Here is a 20503-nt window from a genome sequence, read left to right as displayed (position 1 = left end):
TAACATTTCCTTTTCTGGAGGAAAAGTATTTAAAAACAAAATGTATCCCACTAAAAATAAAGCCCTGCACTATTAATTCCTACATTTTACTACATATTGCTATAATACTGGGACTCGGCATCACACACTCCCCAATTCCGGTTACCATCTAGGACAGGAAGTAGCGACCGAGGTAATGGACCAGTTTACAAGCTCATGGCAACTGTCAAATAGAACAGCCCCTGTAGAAAACTGACAAGGGAGGGGAGGGGAATGTGTGTCTAGTGGTGGCATCACTCAGGGGGTTGCAGAAATGGCAGCTTCCAATGTTTTGGATGTGGATGCTACTGGGTGGTTTTTGTTGCTTTCCAGCATCTTTGTTTTAGGTTTTTATTATGAAGCTGTGCACTCTATAAAAACCTCAAGCAAATCTGAACAAGCTCATGACAGTGTCACATGACTCCCCTCTTACAAAACACAACATACACTAACTATAATATGTAACTACAAGATCAGGTTGGGAATCCTGCAGCAAGCAATTCACCTCCTGACTTCCAAAGCCTGTCTACCATCTATAACACATGTCAGGAGTGTGACTGAATACTTCCCACCTACCTGGATAAAGCACCTTGTTTAATTGGCATCGTGTACACATTCAGTCCCTGCACCACCAACAGTCAGCACACACTGGTGGTACTATCGACAAGATGCATTTCAGAAATTCATCAAGGCTCCTTAGACAACATGATTCAAACCCACTGCCCTACAACCCAAAAGAATAATGGCAGCAGATAAATGAACACCATTATGTGTAAAGTTTCCCTCCAAGTCACTCAGTTTTGACTTCGAAATGAACCACCATTCCTTCAGTGTCACTTGGTCAAGATCCTGGAATTCTCTCCCAAACTGCATTCCACCTACAGGAAGTGGACTGCAGTAGTTCAAGGTGGCAACTCACCATCACTAAGGACAACTAAGGATGAGTATGAATTGCTGACCCAGCCAGTGACATTCAAGAATTAATGTTTTTAAAACTTCTACTTTTATAGCCTAGATTTAAAAGTAGAAAATTGAACATTTTATGCCTCACTTATACGGTCTAATTTACGATGAATAACCAAATTTAACAGTCAAGTTAGTAAGAACACGCAGAGCTAATCTTAAGGGAGGAAAATAGCTTTTCTTGAACTAGCAAATTATACAAAGGTGAAAATACTTAAGCTTTTGAAATCACAAAAGTATTAGTCACAATTAAAAAAGGGGTACATTTTAAGAATTCTAACTCTGAACACCAAGTTAAATAATCAAAATTGCAGAAAGTTGTGACCGCAGCCCAGTCCATCATGCAAACCAGCCTTCCTTCCAGTAACTCAATCTATTCTTCCCACTGCCTCAGGAAGCACCAGTGTAATCAAAGACTTGCCCCTTCCAGTTATACTCTATTCCAACCTGTTGTGTTGGCCAGAAGATACAAAAGTTTGAAAACACATCCTAAAAAAATTCAGGAAAAGCCTCTTCCACGCTTTAATAGCAGAGGTCCACTCACATATGTGGTAGAATTGATCTTTCTCTCCACTAGTAATACTAAAAAACAAAAAACAAAGTGACCAATGACAGCCTCTGTAAGTACATATTATTCATTTACTCTACCAGAAATCTAGATGTTAGTTTTGTTTTAAAATGCAAAGGCTTACCAAATACAACATTGCAATTAGCTGACACCATAGGATCCAATACATTGAACAATGTGCTTTCCATTTTTATACTGTATATGGTTAACTTTAGCTAAATGCCTAATGCCATCTGGAATAATTGTTTGCACAATTTATTTCAAGCTTTACAATCCAAGAAACAACAGAACCAATTTGCTTAATCTAATCTCAAACTAATCTCAATCGCTAAAGCGCTTACACAGTTCTAAAGCAGAAATGGGACAAAGACTTTGTATACTTAAACAAATTTTTATATTTTAATATGAATATTAACATTTTAAACTGGCTAGCAAAATAACTGCATTATAATAAAATTGTAAACTATTCTATCACATGAAACTTTATCAAATCACCAGCCAGTTTCAAAACAGTTTCTACCCCGTTGTTAGAATACTGAATGGACTCTCAAACTCTTAACATTCACCTGTACCTGTGTTTTTGTTTTTGCTGCTGTTTACCTAATATTTACTTATCTATGCTACTTAACTCAGTGATCACCTTGTATTGCTCGCAAGACAAAGCTTTTCACTGTGCGTCAGTACATGTGACAATCAATTCAATTCAATTTAATCACAGGTAAGGAGTGAAAGATATGGACACTGACACCTAATCTGAAATAAATTCAATATCATGAACAATAAAGTTCTTTTTTCAGAGTGCTAACATGGTTGTGTTATCGATATTAGGTTTGAGCAATTTCCAAACCATCAAATAAATGGCTCAATACTTATAAATTTATTCAAAATTTCTGTCTGTATCACTAACTGCCTGCAATATAATCTTAGACACCATTCACTACTGGATGTAATATTTAATAGGGTAAGCGGACATAGATTTTAAAATCTATTGTAGTTTTTTGAAAAGTAAGAACCAAAATGAGTTCGAGCAACAGATGGTAATTCTTAAAACTAATCTGCTTTCGTGCATTTTTAACTAATCGGGATTACAGAGTATTATTTTCGAACACCGTTCAGAAAAAGACATTACTATTTGTTTATCTGACTTTATTGCAACATGTTAACTAAATTTTAAGTCAGTCATATTAGATTAGATTAGATTACAGTGTGGAAACAGGCCCTTCAGCCCAACAAGTCCACACCGACCCGCCGAAGCAAAACCCACCCATACCCCTACATTTACCCCTTACCTAACACTACGGGCAATTTAGTATGGCCAATTCACCTGACCCTGCACATCTTTGGACTGTGGGAGGAAACCGGAGCACCCGGAGGAAACCCACGCAGACACGGGGAGAACGTGCAAACTCCACACAGTCAGTCGCCTGAGGCGGGAATTGAACCCGGGTCTCTGGCGCTGTGAGGCAGCAGTGCTAACCACTGTGCCACCGTGCCGCCCACTGCCACCGTGCCGCCCACATATTTTTCCAACCTAATTTGATTTAATTATTGCAAAGACGTATATGGCATATTGTATGGAGCTCACATACATACAAATGAATGTGTTACAGTATATATACTCATAAAAATTATTTATGGTTATTCTTTTTCAAAAAACTGATTTAATTAATTTTCGTTTGGACAGTGGAGAATCAGAAAAAAGGTCATTACATTACATTACATTAATCTCATAACTCGAATAAAATATCTACATTTTACGTAATACACATCAATTTGCGTTTACAAATAGATTAGTTTTTTAATCTTTGAAGCGTGAATTCTATCATCTACAATTAAAATATATTGTAAAGTAAAAAAAGTTCGTATTTCAATACAAATACTATTTGTACTTTGCATTCGATATCAACCATTTGTTCAACACATAAATATTATTATTAATTGAAGTACGGATTGAAGTACTGATTGAAGTTTCTTCGGTTTCACTCGAATTGGAGCTTTTAGGGTCAAGCGTATTTGATAAACTTACCATAGTAATTAACCAACAGCATTTGCAAGAGTAACGATAGACATTTGATTAGCAGAGTTCTCACTTTCCATTCAAGTGAAGTGAAGCTGGAGGCCTGGAGACAGTTGAAGGCACAGCTACAATGCTCTCGTTTCACACTCTGCACGTTCCTATTGTTACTCTGACACACCGTTTGATGACTTCACAATTTACCTGCGAGGGAGGGCTATTTCTCCTCCAAATAACAAGACTTGTTTTCCAGCAATCTCGTAATGAAGGTAAGAGGAGAGGCTCAGAGGGGGAGGGGGAAGGTAGTGCCGACTAAGGAAACGTTCGCAAAAATAAATGGAAAATAAACTGGAAAACAATGCAAACTCTCACATGTTCCTCGTGATTTATGGAAAAAACGGAGCTTAAGGTTTCAAGTCCCTCAAAAATTTTGATATTGTTAACTGTTCTCAACTGGCCCACTTCCTATCTTCACACTGAGTAAACTTCAACTTATCTAAAATTTCGTTGCCGGTATCCTTACTCACACTATTGTATTTATCCACCACCCTTTAGATAAGTGACCTTTTTGTAGTCCCTTTTTAAAAAGAGCTTCATCCTCATTTGCAAAGCTCCATCCATGCTCTTACCTACTCCTTTCTCGGTTGATTATTCAAGATATCTGTACTTTAAATTCTGACCTCTTCAGCGATCCCAATTTTAATTACTCCACCATTGGTAGCCATTCTATCAACAAATGAGAATCAAAGCGCTGAAATTTGCCTCCCATAATCCTCTATGCCTCTATCCTTCTTTCCACATTGAAAACATTCTTTAAACACGAGCTCTTTGACCAAACCTATCCCATTATCAAATTGTATATTTTGATTATAAATTTCTGTGAAGTACCAAAGAACAATTTATGAAAGAAATTTTATAGATGCAAATTGTTGTAGGTTCTATTTGCAACTATTGACTGACCTGGTAAGTGTTTTCCAAGTTCTGGTTTTGTTTCAGCTTCCAGAGTAGCCATGGTGTGTATCTATGATATGAATCAGGAGATTATGGAAGCACTTAACTTGGGTAACACAATATTCAGTGACTTCAGATTGGCTAAGTGCATATATCCTGCTAGATCAGTATGTTGAGGAACTGACAAGGGAATGGGTTATGTTAGGCCTAAAAATAAATCCAAGAGTGATATCAAGAAAGGCCAAGCTTTTTGGCTGATCAGACGTTGTTGTTCGGGAGTGAGTCTAAACTTAATACTGGAAAATCGCATCATCTATAAGGAAGATATAGCTATTTTGAACACAAGCAAAAAGGGAACAAAATTAAATCAAGTCAAAGTAAAATAGATTGAGAGCAAATGAAGTCTCTCAGAGGCCTACGTGGATAGCATGTATAGAGAGGTCTCACCTCACATTAGAAACAAACAACCAGAGAGGGAGTGGGTGACTACCAGGTAGTCTAAGAAAACTGGGCAGGTAGTGCAGGGGTTCCCAGAGCCTTTTGTGCTTGCCATTATCAGTATTTTGCAAACCAATGGTTCCTCAGGGATTACAATTTCAAGATTGTCAGGAGGAGAGCTAGGATTGAGATGAGGAGAAACCTCTTTACTCAGAGAGTTAGGATTTGAAATACACTGTCTGGGAGAGCGGTGAAGGCAAATTCCATAGGAAATTTCAGAACAGAGCTGGATATATATTTGAAAGTGATTAAATTAGAGAGCTGCGGAGATAGGACCAGAGAATGAGACTAGCTGGGTAATTCTTCCAGGAGGAAGTACAGACATGATGGGTCAAATGACCTCCTCCTCCACTGTAAAATTCTGACAACAACCAGACATACCTCTATGGCACTAAAGGGTTTCAGCTGTAGAGTGGGGAGAAAAGAATGGAAAGGCATTTGTGATAGGGAATTCCACAGTCAAGAGATCAGACAGGTAATTCTGCAGCATTAAATTTGACTTGAGAATTTTTAAAATTCACTTGTGGGATGTGGGTGACGCTGGTTGGCCAGCATATCTTTCCCACTCCTAGTTGCCCTTGAGAAAATGATGGTGAGCTATTTTCTTGAACCACTGCAATCCATGTGCTGTTTGTTGACCCACCATGTCCTTAGGGATGGAAATCCAAGATATTGACCCAGCAATAATGAAGGAATAGCAATATATTTCTAGGTCAGGATGGTGAATGGCTTGGAGGGGTACTTGGAAGTAGTGGTGTTCCCACATATCTGCTGTCCTTGTCCTTCTAAATGGTAGAGATCATGGGTTTGGAAAGTGCTGTCGAAGGATCTTTGGTGAATTTCTGCAGTGCATTGGGTTGCATCATTGATGCAGTGTCATGAATATCATGAAGCATCTGCAGAATATCGTCCTTGGAGAGGAGGATCAGCCAGAAATTGGGGTCCAGGATGGTACCAGTGTCACGGGTAGGGAAAGGATGAGATCCTGAAAACAAATTTCAGGGAGATGGAAGAAAATTCAAAAATAGACATTGAGGACAGAAATGTCAAGATTACTCCAATATCACATCCTTGTGTACATAAAAACAGGAGAATCAGTCAGTTGAATATGTAACTGGACAAGTAGTGAAGGAAGATAGCTTTGGCAAATAGAGTTAAGGAGAATCCAAAGGGTTTTTACAAATACATTAAGGAGAGAACAGGGCCCCTCAAAGATCAGCAAGGTGGCATTTGTGTGGAACCGCAGAAGATTGGGGAGATACTAAATGAGTATTTTGCATCAGTGTTAACTTTGGAAAAAGACATGGAAGAATGTAGGGAAATAGATGGTGACATCTTGAAAAATGTCTATATTACAGAGGAGGAAGTGCTGGATGTCTTGTATCGCATAAAAATGGATAAATCCCCAGGACCTGATCAGGTGTACCCTAGAACTCTGTGAGAAGCTAGGGAAGTGATTTCTGGGTCCATTGCTGAGATGTTTGCATCATTGATAGTCACAGGTGAAGTGCCGGAAGACTGGAGTTGAGAGCGTGCTGCTGGAAAAACACAGCAGATCAGGCAGCATCCGAGGAGCTGGAAAATCGACTTTTCGGGCAAAAGCCAGAAAGACGGGAGTTTGGCTAATATGGTGCCACTGTTTAAGAAGGGTGGTAACGATAAGCCAGGGAAATGTAGACCAGTGAGCCTGATGTCAGTAGTGGGCAAGTTGTTGCAGGAAATCCAGAGGGACAGGATATACAAGTATTTGGCAAGGACTGATTAGGAATAGTCAACATATCTTTGTGCGTGGGAAATCATGTCTCACAAACTTGATTGAGTTTTTGAAGAAGTAACAAAGAGGATTGTTGAACCCAGAGTGATGGAGGTGATCTATCTGGACTTCTGTTAAGGTGTTCAATAAGGTTCCCCATGGAAGACTGGTCAGCAAGGTTAGAGCTCATGGAACACAGGGAGAACTAGCCATTTGGATACAGAACTGGCTCACAGGTAGAAGACAGAGGGTGGTGGAGGCTTGTTTTTCAGACTGGAGGCCTGTGACAAGTGGAGTGCCGCAAGGATCAGATGCTGGGTCCACTACTTTTTGTCATTTATATAAATGATTTGGATGTGAGCATAAGAGGTATAGTTAGCAAGTTTGTAGATGACACCAAAATTGGAGGTGTAGTGGACAGCGAAGGAGGTTATCTCAGATTACAACAGGATCTTGATCAGATGGGCCAATGGGCTGAGAAGTGACAGATGGAGTTTAATTCAGATAAATGTGAGGTGCTGCATTTTGGAAAAGCAAATTTAGCAGGACTTATGCACTTAATGGTAAGGTCCGAGGGAGTGTTGCTGAGCAGAGACCTTGGAGTGCACGTTCATAGTTCCTTGAAAGTGTAGTTGCAGGTACATAAGATAGTGAAGAAAGCATTTGGTATGCTTTCCTTTATTGGTCAGAGTATTGAGTACAGGAGTTGGGAGGTCATGGTGCAGCTGTACAGGACATTGGTTAGGCCACTTTTGGAATATTGCGTGCAATTCTGGTCTCCTTCCTATTGGAATGATGTTGTGAAACTTGAAAAGATTCAGAAAAGGTTTGCAAGGATGTTGCCAGGGTTGGAGGATTTGAGCTATCGGGAGAGGTTGAATAGGCTAGGTCTGTTTCCCTGGAGCATCGGAGGCTGAGGGGTGACCTTGTAGAGGTTTATAAAAACATGAGGGCATGGATAGGATAAATAAACAAAGTCTCTTCCTTGGGATGGGGGACTCCAAAACTAAAGGGCATATTAAGGGTGAGAGGGGAAAGATATAAAAGAGACCTAAGGGGCAATTTTTCACAGAGAGAGTGGTACGTGTATGGATGAGCTGCCAGAGAAAGTGTGGAGGCCCGTACAATTGCAACATTTAAAAGGCATCTGGATTGGTATATAAATAGGAAGGTTTGGAGGGATATGGGCCAGCTGCTGGCAGGTGGGTCTATATTGGGTTGGAATATCTGGTCGGCATGAACGAGTTGGACTGAAGGGTCTGTTTCCATGCTGTACATCTCCATGCCTCTATGTATGTAAAATCAAATTATCTGGCTAAGGTGAAGTTGGATCAATTACAGGCAACCAGGAGAATTTATAATGGGGGGAAAGAAAAGTGGCAGAAAAACAAAGTGATTACTCTGTGTCTGATTTCACTGAGTAAAACGTGAGACATCTCTCAGAATTAAGAATCAAAGTGACTGGGGAGAATGAGAAATTGAAGGAAATTTGTATTTGTAAGCAGATTATACTGGAGAAATTAATGGAATTAATTAATTCAGCACCTAATAACCTACACACTGAGTGCTAAAAGGGATGGGTATAGAGAGAGTCAAGGCATTGTTGATCATTTTACAAAATTCAATAGGATCTGGAATGATTCCTGCAGATTGGAAGTTGGCACATGTCAGGGTCAATAAAGTCTGGCGCCAAAAGAAGCAGAGTAGGTCAGGCAGCACCTGAAGAGCAAGACAGTTGAAATTTCAGGCATAACCCTTCATCAGGCCTGGGTAGGGAGAAGAGGGTTGAGAAATAAACAGGAGGAGGCATTGAGGCTAGGGGAAAGATAGCTGGGATGGTAATAGGTGGGCAAAGCTAGGTGGTGATTGTGATAGGTGAGTGGGAAGGGTGGAGCGGATAGGTGGGAAGGAAGATGGACAAGTAGGTCAGATTAAGAGGCCGAAGCCTAGTCATTGGATTGGATCTGGGATTGGGTTGGGGGAGGGGAGATTTAGAAACTGGTGAATTTAATGTTGAAGCCATGTGGTTGTAGGCTGCTGAGGCAGAAGATGAGGTGTTCCTCCTCCAGTTTGCGGGGTGCATTGTTTAGGTAGTGAAGGAGATCTAAGATGGACATGTCATTAGGGGAGTGGAAGGGGGAATTGAAATGGATGGCCATAGGAAAGTGTGGTTGGTTAGTGCATACAGACCAGAGATATTCCCTGAACCGTTCCTCAAGTTTGCGTTCGGTCTCTTCAATGTAGAGGGGGCACAACGGGAGCAACAGATGCAGTAAATGAAGTTCAAGGAGATGCAAGTAAATCTCTGCGGATTTGGAATGATCCTTTGGGGCCTTGAGAGGAAGTCAGCAGGGGAGGTGTGGGCGCAGGTTTTACACTTCTTACAATGGCAGGGGAAGGTGCTAGGCATGGAGACGGGGTTAGTGGGAAGTATAGACCTAACGAGGGAGTCATGGAGGAAATGGTCCCTACCGAAAGCAAATTTGGATGGGGAGGGAAATATATTTTTGTTGGTGGGGTGTGACTGTAGGTGGTAAAGATGGTGGAGGATAATATTTGAAGGTTAGTGCGGTGGATTGTGAGGACCAGGGGGATCCTATGCTTGCTGTGGTTGGAGGGATAGGGTTCAAGGGCAGAAGTTTGGGAAATGGAGGAAATGCAATGGAGTCCATTGTTGATAACAGTGGAGAGAATATAACAATCCCAGAAGTAGGAGGCTATCTGGGATATCCTGAAGTGGAATCGCTTATCCTGGGAGCAGATACAGCAGAGGTGGAGGAATAGGTAGTAAGAGATCACGTTTTTGCAGGAGGAGGTGGGAGTAGGTAGCACTGGGAGTTGGTGGATTTGAAGTAAATGTTAGTGTTAAATTAGTTGCCAGAGACGGAGACAGAAAGGTCCAGGAAGGGGAGGGAGGTGTCAGAGATGGTCCAGGTGAATTTGAGGTCAGGGTGGAAGGTGTTGGTGTAGTGGATAAACTGTTCAAGCTCCTCATGCGAACAAGAGGCAGTATTCAATGTAGCAGAAGAAAAGGTGAGGAACGGTGCCAGTGTAGTTAAGGTCGAGGGACCTCTTCTGTCCTACAAAGAGCCAGGCATAGCTGGGACCCAAAAGAGTACCCATCACCAGCTTTGTAGGAAATGAGAAGATTGATAGAAGATGTTGTTTAGAGTGAGGACCAGTTCTGTCAATCGAATGAGAGTGTTTGTGGAAGGTAACTGGGTGGGTCAGTGGGAAAGAAACAAACGGGGGCTTTAGGCCTGCCTTGTAGAGTATATAGGTGTAGCGGGACTGGATGTCCATGGCGAAGGTGATGTGTTGTGGACCGGGGAATCGGAAGTCATGAGGAGGTGAAACTTGTGAGTGATGTCTGGAACACACGCAGGGAGTTCCTGGACCAAGGTGGAATGGGACAGAGTCGAGATAAGCCAAGGTGAGTTCATTCGTGCAAGAGCAGGCTACCACATGTTACCCTACTATTTAAGGTGGGAACAAGAGAGAAAACAGGAAATTACAGACTTGCATTACTAGCAGGGAAAATGTTAGAATCTATCATAAAGGATGTGATAAATGGACACTTAGCTAAAAATGATCTAATTTTCTGTGGTTAGCATGGATTTGTGAACAGAAAATTGTGTTTGAAGCATCTTTGGGGATGTTATCAGAAAACTGATAAAACTGAGTCAATGAACTCAGGCTTGGATCTTCAGACCTTTTTGATAAGGTTGACTTAAGGGCTTTTGCCCGAAATGTCATTTTCCTGCTCCTCAGATACTGCCTGACCTGCTGTGCTTTTCCAGCACCACTCTAATCTTGACTCTCATCTCCAGCATCTGTAGTACCCACTTCCGCTTTGCAAAATTAAAACACATGGTAGAGCAAGTCATGTAACTAACATAGATTAAGGATTGGCTAACAGACAGAAAACAATGAGACAGTAGAAGTAAATGGGAAATTCTCATTTATGCAGATTGTGACTCATGCTGTCTGGCAAGGATCGGTACTTCGGGTCCATCTGTCCACGATATTGACTATCAATGATTTGCAAGTAGGGACCAAATGTAACATTTCCAAATTTACAGATTGTACAAAGCTAAGCAGAAATGTATCTTTTGAGGAAGATGTTTCAGGAGGATTTGGTCAGGCTTAGTAAGTGGACAAGAAGGCAGCAGTTGAATATAATGTGGATAGATGTGCAGATGTGTTTTTCTTAAATGGTGAGAGGTTGGAACATTAACATGTATAACAGGGTCTAGATGCCCTTGTCACTAAGTCAGTGAAGGCTAACATGCATGTGTAGTAAGCTATTGGGAATGCTAATGAAATGTTACCCTTTATCGCAAGAAGATTTGAGTACTGGTGTAGTGAAGTCTTACTTCCATTATATTGACTGCACCTGGAGTACTATGTACAGATTTGGTCTCTTTACCTCAAGAAAGATATTGTTGCCAAGAGGGTGTGCATGAAAGTTCATGGTAGTGAAACTTTAGAAAAGCTTCTTAGGGACAGCATTTACTCATGTTTGGAAGAGAATTGACTTATTAGGGATAGTCAGCGTGGCTTTATGCAGGGGACACTTGCCTCACAAATTTGATTGAGATTTTTGAGGAAGTGACAAAGATAATTGATGAGGGTATGGCAGTGGATGTTGTCTACATGGAGTTTACCAAAGCATTTGACAAGGTCCCTCATGGGAGGTTAGTCCAGAAGATAAGCCATATGAGATCCATGGTAGTCATGATTTGGAGATGCCGATGTTGGTCTGGGGAGGACAAAGTTAAAAATCACACAACACGAGGTTAAAGTCCAACAGATTTATTTGGAGATACATGGTGAGTTGGCAAGTTGGATACAAAATTGGTTTAGTCATAGAAGGCAGAGGATAGTTGTGGTGGGGTGTTTTTAAATAACTAGAGAATTCTAAACATTTACTACCATCGTGGAGAAGAAATTCCTTTGCATCTCAGTATTGAATGTGTGTCACATTATTCTGTAACTATGTCCCCTGATATGTGACTCCCCCACTCACGAAAATATCATTTCAGTATCTACCATTTCAAGAATCCTCAGAACCTTAAACATAGAAAATGCTGGAGGAACTCAACAGGTCTGCCAGCATTTGTGAAAAGAGAAATAGAATTAATATTTTGAGTCCATCTTCAGAACTGAAAGAGGTTGGAAAAAATGTTTATACACTTTTGAAAGAGGCGGAGGAGGGGCGAACGGAACAGATGGTGTAAAGGAAGCAAGCTCAAGGAACAGCACTGCATTTTCATTTAAACAGCTGCATTATAACAGCACTGCTATATTACAGACTTAAAATTGAATTCTAAACTTATGGAGACATAGGAACAAGAATAGGCCATTCAACGCATCGAGTCTGTTCCATCAATGAGATTGTGGTTGATATGTGGCCTAACTATCTGTGCCTGTTTTTGCTCCATATCTTTTAATACCTTTGCTTAATAAAAAATTGTATGTCTCAGACTTAAAATTAACAATTGATCTACTATCAACAGTAGAGTGGTGCTGGAAAAGCACAGCAGGTCAGGCAGCATCTGAGGAGCAGGAAAATTGACGTTTCGGGCAAAAGCCCTTCATCAGGAATGAGGCAGGGAGCCTCCGGGGTGGAGAGATAAATGGGAAGGGAGTGGGGCTGGGGAGAATGTAGCTGAGAATGCAATAGTGGATGGAGATGGGGTAAATATGGTGATAGGTCGGAGAGGAGGGTGGAGCAGATAAGTGGGAAGGAAGATTGACAGGTGGGACAGGTCATGAGGATGGTGCTGAGCTGAAAGCATGGACATGGGGTAAGGTGGGGGGAGAGGAAATGAGGAAATTGGTGGTCCACATTGATGCCCTGGGGTTGAAGTGTGCCGAGGCGGAAGATGAAGTGTTCTTCCACCAGGCGTTGAGTGGTAAGGGAGTGGCGATGGAGGAGGCCCAGGACCTGCATGTCCTCGGCAGTGTGAGAAGGAGTTGAAATATTCGGCCACAGGGCAGTGGGGTTGATTGGTGCAGGTGTCCCAGAAGCATTCTCTGAAGCATTCTGCTGAGAAGGCATCCGGTCTCTCCAGTGTAGAGGAGACCACATCGGGAGCAACGCATACAATAAATGACGTGTGGAAGTGCAGGTGAAATTTTGACGGATGTAGAAGATTCCTTTGGGGCCGTGGACGGAGGTGAGAGAGGAGGCATGAGCGCAGGTTTTGCAATTCCTGCGGTGGCAGAGGAAGGTGCTAGGAGGGGAGGGTGGGTTGTTGGGGAGAGTGGACCTGACCAGGTAGTCATGAAGGGAATGGTCTTTACGGAAAGCGGATAGAAATGGGGAGGGAAATATATCCAGTTTGTAGGTCGCGGAAATATCAGCGGATGATGCAATTTATGCGGAGGTTGGTGGGTGGAAGGTGAGGACTGGGGGGGTTCTGTCCTTGTTGTGGTTCAAGAGCGGAGATGCGGGATGTGGATGAGATGTGTTGGAGGGCATCTCCGACCACGTGGGAGGGGAAATTTCGGTCTTTAAAGAAGGAGGCCATCTGGTATATTCCCTCTAAACTTCCTGCACTTAAATATATGCCTCTGTTTATTGATCTTGACTAAGGAGACAATTTTGTTTCATTTACCCTATTTATTTCATCTATGCCACTCATAATTTTATACACCTTAACTGGTATCCTTCAACCTTAAACCCTGGATAACTAGATAAGTCTCTCTTCATGCCTGAATTACTCCAACCAGGCAACACCTTGGTGAATCTCCTCTGCACCACCTCTAGTGCATTTATATCCTTGCCATAATCTGCCAACCAGAACTGAATACTCCAGCTGTGATAGAACTAATATCTTATGCAGCTTCTTCATAACCTGCTCAAACTTGTATTTAATGCCTTGACTAATAAACCATAAGACATAGGAGCAGATGTTAGGCCATTCAGCCCATTAAGTCTGCTCTGCCATTCAATCAAGACTGATAAGCTTTTTATCCTTATTTTCGCACTTTCTCCCTGTAACCCTTAAACCCCTTGATACTCAAGAAGCTATCTATCTCAGTCCTAAATATACTCAATAACCTGGCCTCCACAGCCTTCCGTGGCAATGAATTCCATAGATTCACCACTCTCTGGCTAAACCAGTTTCGCCTTATCATCATTCTCAAATTTTTCCCTTTACTATAAGGCTCTACCCTCGGGTCCTAATCTCTTCTACTGATGGAAACATCTTCCCAACATCTACTCTGTCCAGCCCATTCAGTGTTTAGTTTGCTTTAGTTAGATCTCCCCTCATCCTTCTGAACTCCATTGAATATAAACCCAGAGTCCGCAAAAGATCCTTATATGTAAAGTTTTTCATTCCTGGGTCCATTCTTGTGAACTTCTTCTGAACACCCTCCAGGGCCAGTACATCCTTTCTGAGATATGGGGCCCAAAACTGCACACAATACTCCAAAGGTCAGTACATCCTGGCTTTTATATTCAAGTCCTCTCAAAATAAATGCCATCATTACATTTGCCTTCCTCTAACCACTGACTCAAGCTGCAAGTTTATCTTGAGAGAATCTTGGACTAGAACTCCCACGTTTCTTTGCACTTCAGACTTCTGAATTTACTCCCCATTCATGTATTCCACATGATTTCTTAACCCCACCTTATCCACCTGTCCTGTACCTTCATGGATCTGTAAACATGACATCAGTGCCCCTCTGACCCTCAGTACTCCCTTGCCTTGTTAGTTCTCCCAAAAAAAACTCATAGTTTTCATGATTAAATGTCATTTGTCACTGTTCAGGTCATCTGACCAGCCTGTCAACACCACCCTGTCATCTAAGATTGTCCAAATCACTATATATCACACCACCAATTTTTATGCCAGCAAACTTTCTCCATTTATATCTAAAGTATTAATGTACACTACAAACACAAATAACTTAATTAAATTCCCTTGCAGATTCCTTATAACTTCATATCATACTTTCCAACCTATTTTGAAATGTCATAAAATTTGCATATGTTGGAAACACATTGTGTCAGCTTCTATAGGTACATTAAAGGAAATGTTTAGCTAAGACAAATATTGATCAGTTACAGGGAGAGTCAGAAGAACTTACAATAGGGGGTAGAGAAATGGCAGAGAAGCTAAAAAATTACTTCCTATCTGTCTTCACTGAGGAAGATGCAAGACATCTCCAGAAATAGGAATTCAAGGGAGAACAAGCAATTGAAGGAATTAATAAAGTTGTATTAAAAAAAATGAATGTGACTGAAGGTTGATACATCCTTGGAATACTCTGGAGTGTTGAAAGTGGTAGCTGTGGAGATGTTAGAAGGATTGGTTATCATCTTCCAAATTTCTATTGATTCCAGAATGGTTCCTGCAAATTGAAAGGAAGCAAATGACAGTCCACTATTTTCAAAGGGAGGGAGAAAAGAAGCCACAAACTTGTTAGCCTTGTATCAGTAGGAGGAGAAATATTCGAATCTACTACAAAGAATGTGATTACTGAGATTTTGATAATAATGATCTGATTAGGTGTAATCAGCATGAATTTGTGAATATAAAATCATGTTTGAATCTATTGGAGATTTTGAGCATGTTGCAAACGGAATTGATGAATGTAGTTAGTGGATGTCACATGCTTGGATTTTCAGAATGTTTTTGTTAATGTCTACTATATAAGTTGTTTAACAACCTAAATCTCTCAGGATAAGGAGTCATGTATTGGCTTGGATTAAGGATTGGCTAACAAACAGAAAACAGTAGGAGTAAATGATTCACAAGCATGTTGATAGCCTGAGACTAATGAGATTCCGCAAGATTCGCAATTGGCCCTTGCTATTTAAACTCTATATTGAGGATTTGGATTTGGGGACAAAATGTAATATTTCCCTAATTTCTAAACTTATGGATGGCACAAAGTGTAAGTGCTGCAAGGAAGAAGCAAAGTGACGTCAAGAGCATTTGGACAGATTCTGAGTGGCCAACAGTACAGCAAATGGAATATAAAGAGAAAATGTGAGATAGAAAGAACAGATGTGTTGTGTATTTCTGAAATGGAAGAGGGTAGACTGTGTAGATGAACCAAGAACTGGATAATCTCATTGAAGGCTGACATGCAGGTGCAGCAAGTAATTGAGGATGGGTGTGCTAGTGGTATGCTAGCCTTTCTTTTAGAGGATTTGAGTACTGGAGTAACAAAATTCAATTGGAATATAGAACTTCAGAGTCAAAAAGGGTGGTGCTGGAAAAGCACAGCAGGGCAGGCAGCATCCAAGAAGCAGGAGAGTCAACATTTTGGTCACAAGCCCTTCCTCAGGAATGTGGAGGGAGAAAGGGAAATGAGAGATAAATAGAGGGATGTGGGTGGGGCTTGGGGGAAGGTAGGTGGGAAGTAATTGTGATAGATCGGTGAGAAGGGTGGACCAAATAGGTGGGAAGGAAGATGGGCAGGTAGGATAGGTCAAGCAGCTGCTGCTGAGTTGGATCTGGAATGAGGTGGAGAGGAGATTTGGAAAGTTATACTGCACCTGAAGTAATGTGTGTAGTGTTGATCCTCTTACTTTAAGAAGGAAATTATTGTAATAGACAGAGTGCAATGGATCTTCGAGGAGAAAGCCCTTCCTGAAGAAGGGCTTTTGCCCGAAACGTCGATTCTCCTGTTCCTTGGATGCTGCCTGACCTGCTGCGCTTTTCCAGCAACACATTTTCAGCAGAGTGCAATGAATGTTTGCCAGACTTGTTCCTGGGATGACAGGCCTATCATATGAAGAGATATTGGGAAAACCGAACCTTCTCGCGAGTTTCAAAGAATGAGAGGTGACCTCATTGAATTCTACAAAATACTTAGTGATAGGGTAGATTTCAGTAAGACATTTACATTGGCTAGGAATGTAGAACCGGGGACAGAATTTCAAAGTGAAGAAGAACCTATTTTAGACAGCGATGAGGGGAATATTTTTTACTTGGACGGTTGTGAATTTTTGGCATTTTCTATCTGAAAGGACTGTAGAAGCTTAGTCATTGAGTGTGTTTAAAATAAATATTGACAGATTTATACCGGGCAGTGATGTATGTGATATAGATAGTGTGGGAATAAGGCATTGAAGTGTATGATCAGCTGTGATCCCATTGAAAGGTAGAGTAGGCTTAAAGGACTGAATGGCCTACTCCTATACATATATTCCAGAAAAGGCAGGGGTTTCGGAATGTCATAGAAATAAATTGAACCCTAACTAATATCAAATTCGAGAATTGGAAAAGTTGACTTAATTATACATAGAGTCATAGAGATGTATAGCATGGAAACAGACTCTTTGGTGCAACCCGTCCATGCTGACCAGCTATCCCAACCCAATCTAGTTCCACCGGCCAGCACCTGGCCCATATCCCTCCAAACCCTTCCTATTCATATACCCATCCAAATGCCTTTTACATGTTGCAATTGTACCAGCGTCCACCACTTCCTCTGGCAGCTCATTCCATACATGTATCACCCTCTGCATGAGAAAGTTGCCCCTTAGGTCTCTTTTATATCTTTCCCCTGTCACCCCATGCTCTAAACAGAGGGAGTCATTTGTTGTAAATGAGGCCAGTTTTACAGCAACACAGATGAAAGTTACTGTTTTAGTCTTTCAATTCTGAGGTGTTTAGGCAGAATCTAGACAATGCTTGAATAAAATCAAAAACTGCAGATGCTGGAAATCTGAGGAGAGAAATGGAGTTAATATGTTGTCTGATATCACGCATTTTTTTGAAAATGGTTAATTTTGCAAGTATGTGCCACTTAAGTTATAGAAGTCTTCATCTAACGTCTCAATCAGAAGTCAGGTCTCCAGTCTCTAAATGACAGGAAAATGATGAAGTCAATAATTATAGACAATAAGATGAGGCGATATTTCTTCACTCAAAAGGCTGTAGATCATTGGATCATTAATTCTTTGTTCCAAAGGATTGTGAATGTTCAATTATTGAATATATTCAAGACAGGAAATAAATTTATTTTTGGATATGAACGGAAATAAGAGATATCTAGTTGGTGCAGGAAACGGGAGTTGAGAGAGAATATGAACCGTGGATCATATTGAACTACAGAACAATCTATAAAACAGCTTGCTCAATTTCCTATTTCTCACACACTATTTTTCCTTCGCCCAGTGGTCCATTGACTCTTTATTAACATTGACATTTCAATATACATGTTTGCATTCATCAAGTACATTGCATCAAGTGCAATGCCAAAATTACACTCTTCATCTGGTCTGATATCATTATGAAATTTCTTATCACTAAAGCTTTGAAAAGGTAATCTATTTGTATTTATCTTAGAAACTAAGAAAATATGACTGACTGTAGGCCATTCAGAGCCTTGAGCCTGTTCCACCATTGAACTAGATCATGGTTGATTGCCTCCTTCAACACCATTTTCCTGCACTATTTCCATATTTCGTGAAATCTTTAAAATTAAAAATAACTCACCACCACCTTCTTAAGGGCATCATGAATGGACGATATTTCCTAACCTAATCAGCAATACGCAAATTCATGAATGATTTTTAAAAATAAGTCAATTTGGACCAACACAGCACAAAAATTGAACATAAACACAATAAACCTGTGCAAGAAAATAAAATACCACTACAAAATAAATCTGAAATTGAAGTAATACATTTAAGTGGTTTCCTCGGATTGAGCAACAGTTTTATGATATCATTACATTTGCTGAGACTAAGACCAATGAAGTTTTTGAACTTGAGAGATTATGACACCATTATCTGAATACACAGTACACTTTTGTGATGCTGTGCATATTGACTCTACCTCAGTGAATCAAAAAAATCAAGAACGCTGTGTGCATTTTTGAAAAAAAGACAGTTGGTTTATTGTATTATTACCTCTAAGCTGACAGTGTCAGCTGTGGCTCAGTGGTAACATTCTTCCTACGATTCAGAAGATTTGTGGATCTGAATGACAAGCTAGAATTTAAGCATAAAACCAAGGCTGACACTGCAGTGGAGTGATTCAATGTTGGAAGTGTTATCTTCTGATTAATCTGAGCAAATGTATTGATCTCATAAAACTGTTGCTCAATCTGAGGAAACCAGTTAAATGTACTTCTGCAATTTCAGATTTATTTTGGGGTGGCTTTTTTTTTTGCATAGATTTATTGTGTTTATGTTCAATTTTTGTACTGTGTTGGCCCAAACTGACATTTTTTAAAAATCATTAATGAATTTGGGTGTTGCAATTTGAGTTAGCAATTATTGTCCATCCCTGATGCCCTTATGATGAGGTGATAAACAATCACCCTGTCTGTGGTTTCAGGGAAATATAAATGATAGAAGAGAAAGTGAGTTCTGCAGATGTTGGAGATCAGCTGAAAATGTGTTGCTGGAAAAGCCCTGAAGAAGGGCTCATGCCCGAAACATCGATTCTCCTGCTCCTTGGATGCTGCCTGACCTGCTGCGCTTTTCCAGCAACACATTTTCAGAGCGAATATAAATGATACTTTGGTATTCTCTCAGTAGAAAACCAGAGGAGTTATTCCTGGTGTCAGAGCACACTTATCTCTTAAACTCATAAAACAGACCTTCTAATTCTTTTAAAATTGCAGTTTTGTGTCTCAAATTGGCTCCTACACTTACTGCAATATAGCAACGACAATATTTCAAAGTGCATTCATTGGTTGTAATGTATTTTTGAATGTTTGATGGTTATGAAAGGTACTTTATATAAATGCAATGTTTTAACTCCATGCCATTGCTTTCAAAGCTCTTTGTTTATTTTTCTCTAATCCAGCTTCTGCTCTCATTGTAACATGGAAATGACCCTGGTCAGAGTTCTGAGATTGTGGTCATTATTTCTTATACCTCCTTGATCTTTCAAACATCAATGTAATGTCATCTAACATCATTAAATTTCCTCATTCAACTTCATGCAAATCAGCATAACTCCAGCAAGGATTCTCCTTTGGGTCCCCAATAGTAACCTTTGACCTCTGCACTTTTTCTCTCATAGATATTTGGTGACATCTGCAGGCCCAGATGCTCAGTGAAAACTTCTAACTGCACTTCCAGAAATATGTTGTCATAATTTTGTTTAATAAAATGTCTGTCTGTATGCATATCACAACTAATTTTTGAGGGAGGTGATAGTATAGTGGTATTATAGTTAAACTAATAATTCAGAGCTCCAGGTAATGTCTGGTGTTCAAATCCCACCATGGTAGATATTGGAATTTGAATTCGGTAACTGGTTGGGCCGAAGGGCCTGTTTCCACACTGTAGGGAATCTGATCTAATCTAATCTAAAAAACCTGAATTAAAAGCCTAACAGTGACCAATCGCTAATGTCCTTTAATGAAAAAGATATGCCATCCTTACCTAGTCGGGGCTGTATGTGAGTCGAGACCTAATGTGTTTGATTCTTGTCTGATATCTCAAATAGCTTGGCAAGCTATTCAGTTGTGAGCTGAAAATGTGTTGCTGGAAAAGCGCAGCAGGTCAGGCAGCATCCAGGGAACAGGAGAATCGACGTTTCGGGCATAAGCCCTTCTTCAGGAATGAGGAAAGTTTGTCCAGCAGGCTAAGATAAAAGGTAGGGAGGAGGGACTTGGGGGAGGGGCGTCGGAAATGTGATAGGTGGAAAGAGGTCACCATTATCTCCCAGACCGTCCATAACCTCATCACCTCGGGGGATCTCCCATCCACCGCCTCCAACCTCATAGTCCCACAACCCCGCACCGCCCG

At 40.7% G+C, this 20503-nt stretch overlaps 1 protein-coding gene across 20 annotated transcripts in view; it reads right to left on the bottom strand.

Annotated features, from left to right (window-relative positions):
* The window catches only part of LOC122549101 (lipoxygenase homology domain-containing protein 1-like), a 344896-nt gene that overhangs the window by 313692 nt on the left and 10701 nt on the right, over positions 1-20503 (bottom strand). For 2 of the 20 annotated variants that reach the window (XM_043688350.1, XM_043688343.1), the window contains exon 1: positions 3576-3745. The exons of 14 other annotated variants lie outside the window; for them this stretch is intronic. The gene's annotated coding sequence lies outside the window, so the exon portion shown is untranslated. Of the gene's footprint in view, positions 1-594; positions 637-1673; positions 1745-3575; positions 3746-3767; positions 4081-4192; positions 4245-20503 lie in introns of those variants that run through there. 4 more of the 20 variants (XM_043688344.1, XM_043688345.1, XM_043688347.1 and 1 more) reach the window with 4 other exon arrangements.

The sequence above is a fragment of the Chiloscyllium plagiosum genome, chromosome 4 (genome assembly GCF_004010195.1).
Source record: "Chiloscyllium plagiosum isolate BGI_BamShark_2017 chromosome 4, ASM401019v2, whole genome shotgun sequence".
Lineage (NCBI taxonomy): Eukaryota > Metazoa > Chordata > Chondrichthyes > Orectolobiformes > Hemiscylliidae > Chiloscyllium > Chiloscyllium plagiosum.
Note: the sequence above shows the minus strand (reverse complement) of the source record. Positions and strands in the feature narration are given on the sequence as shown.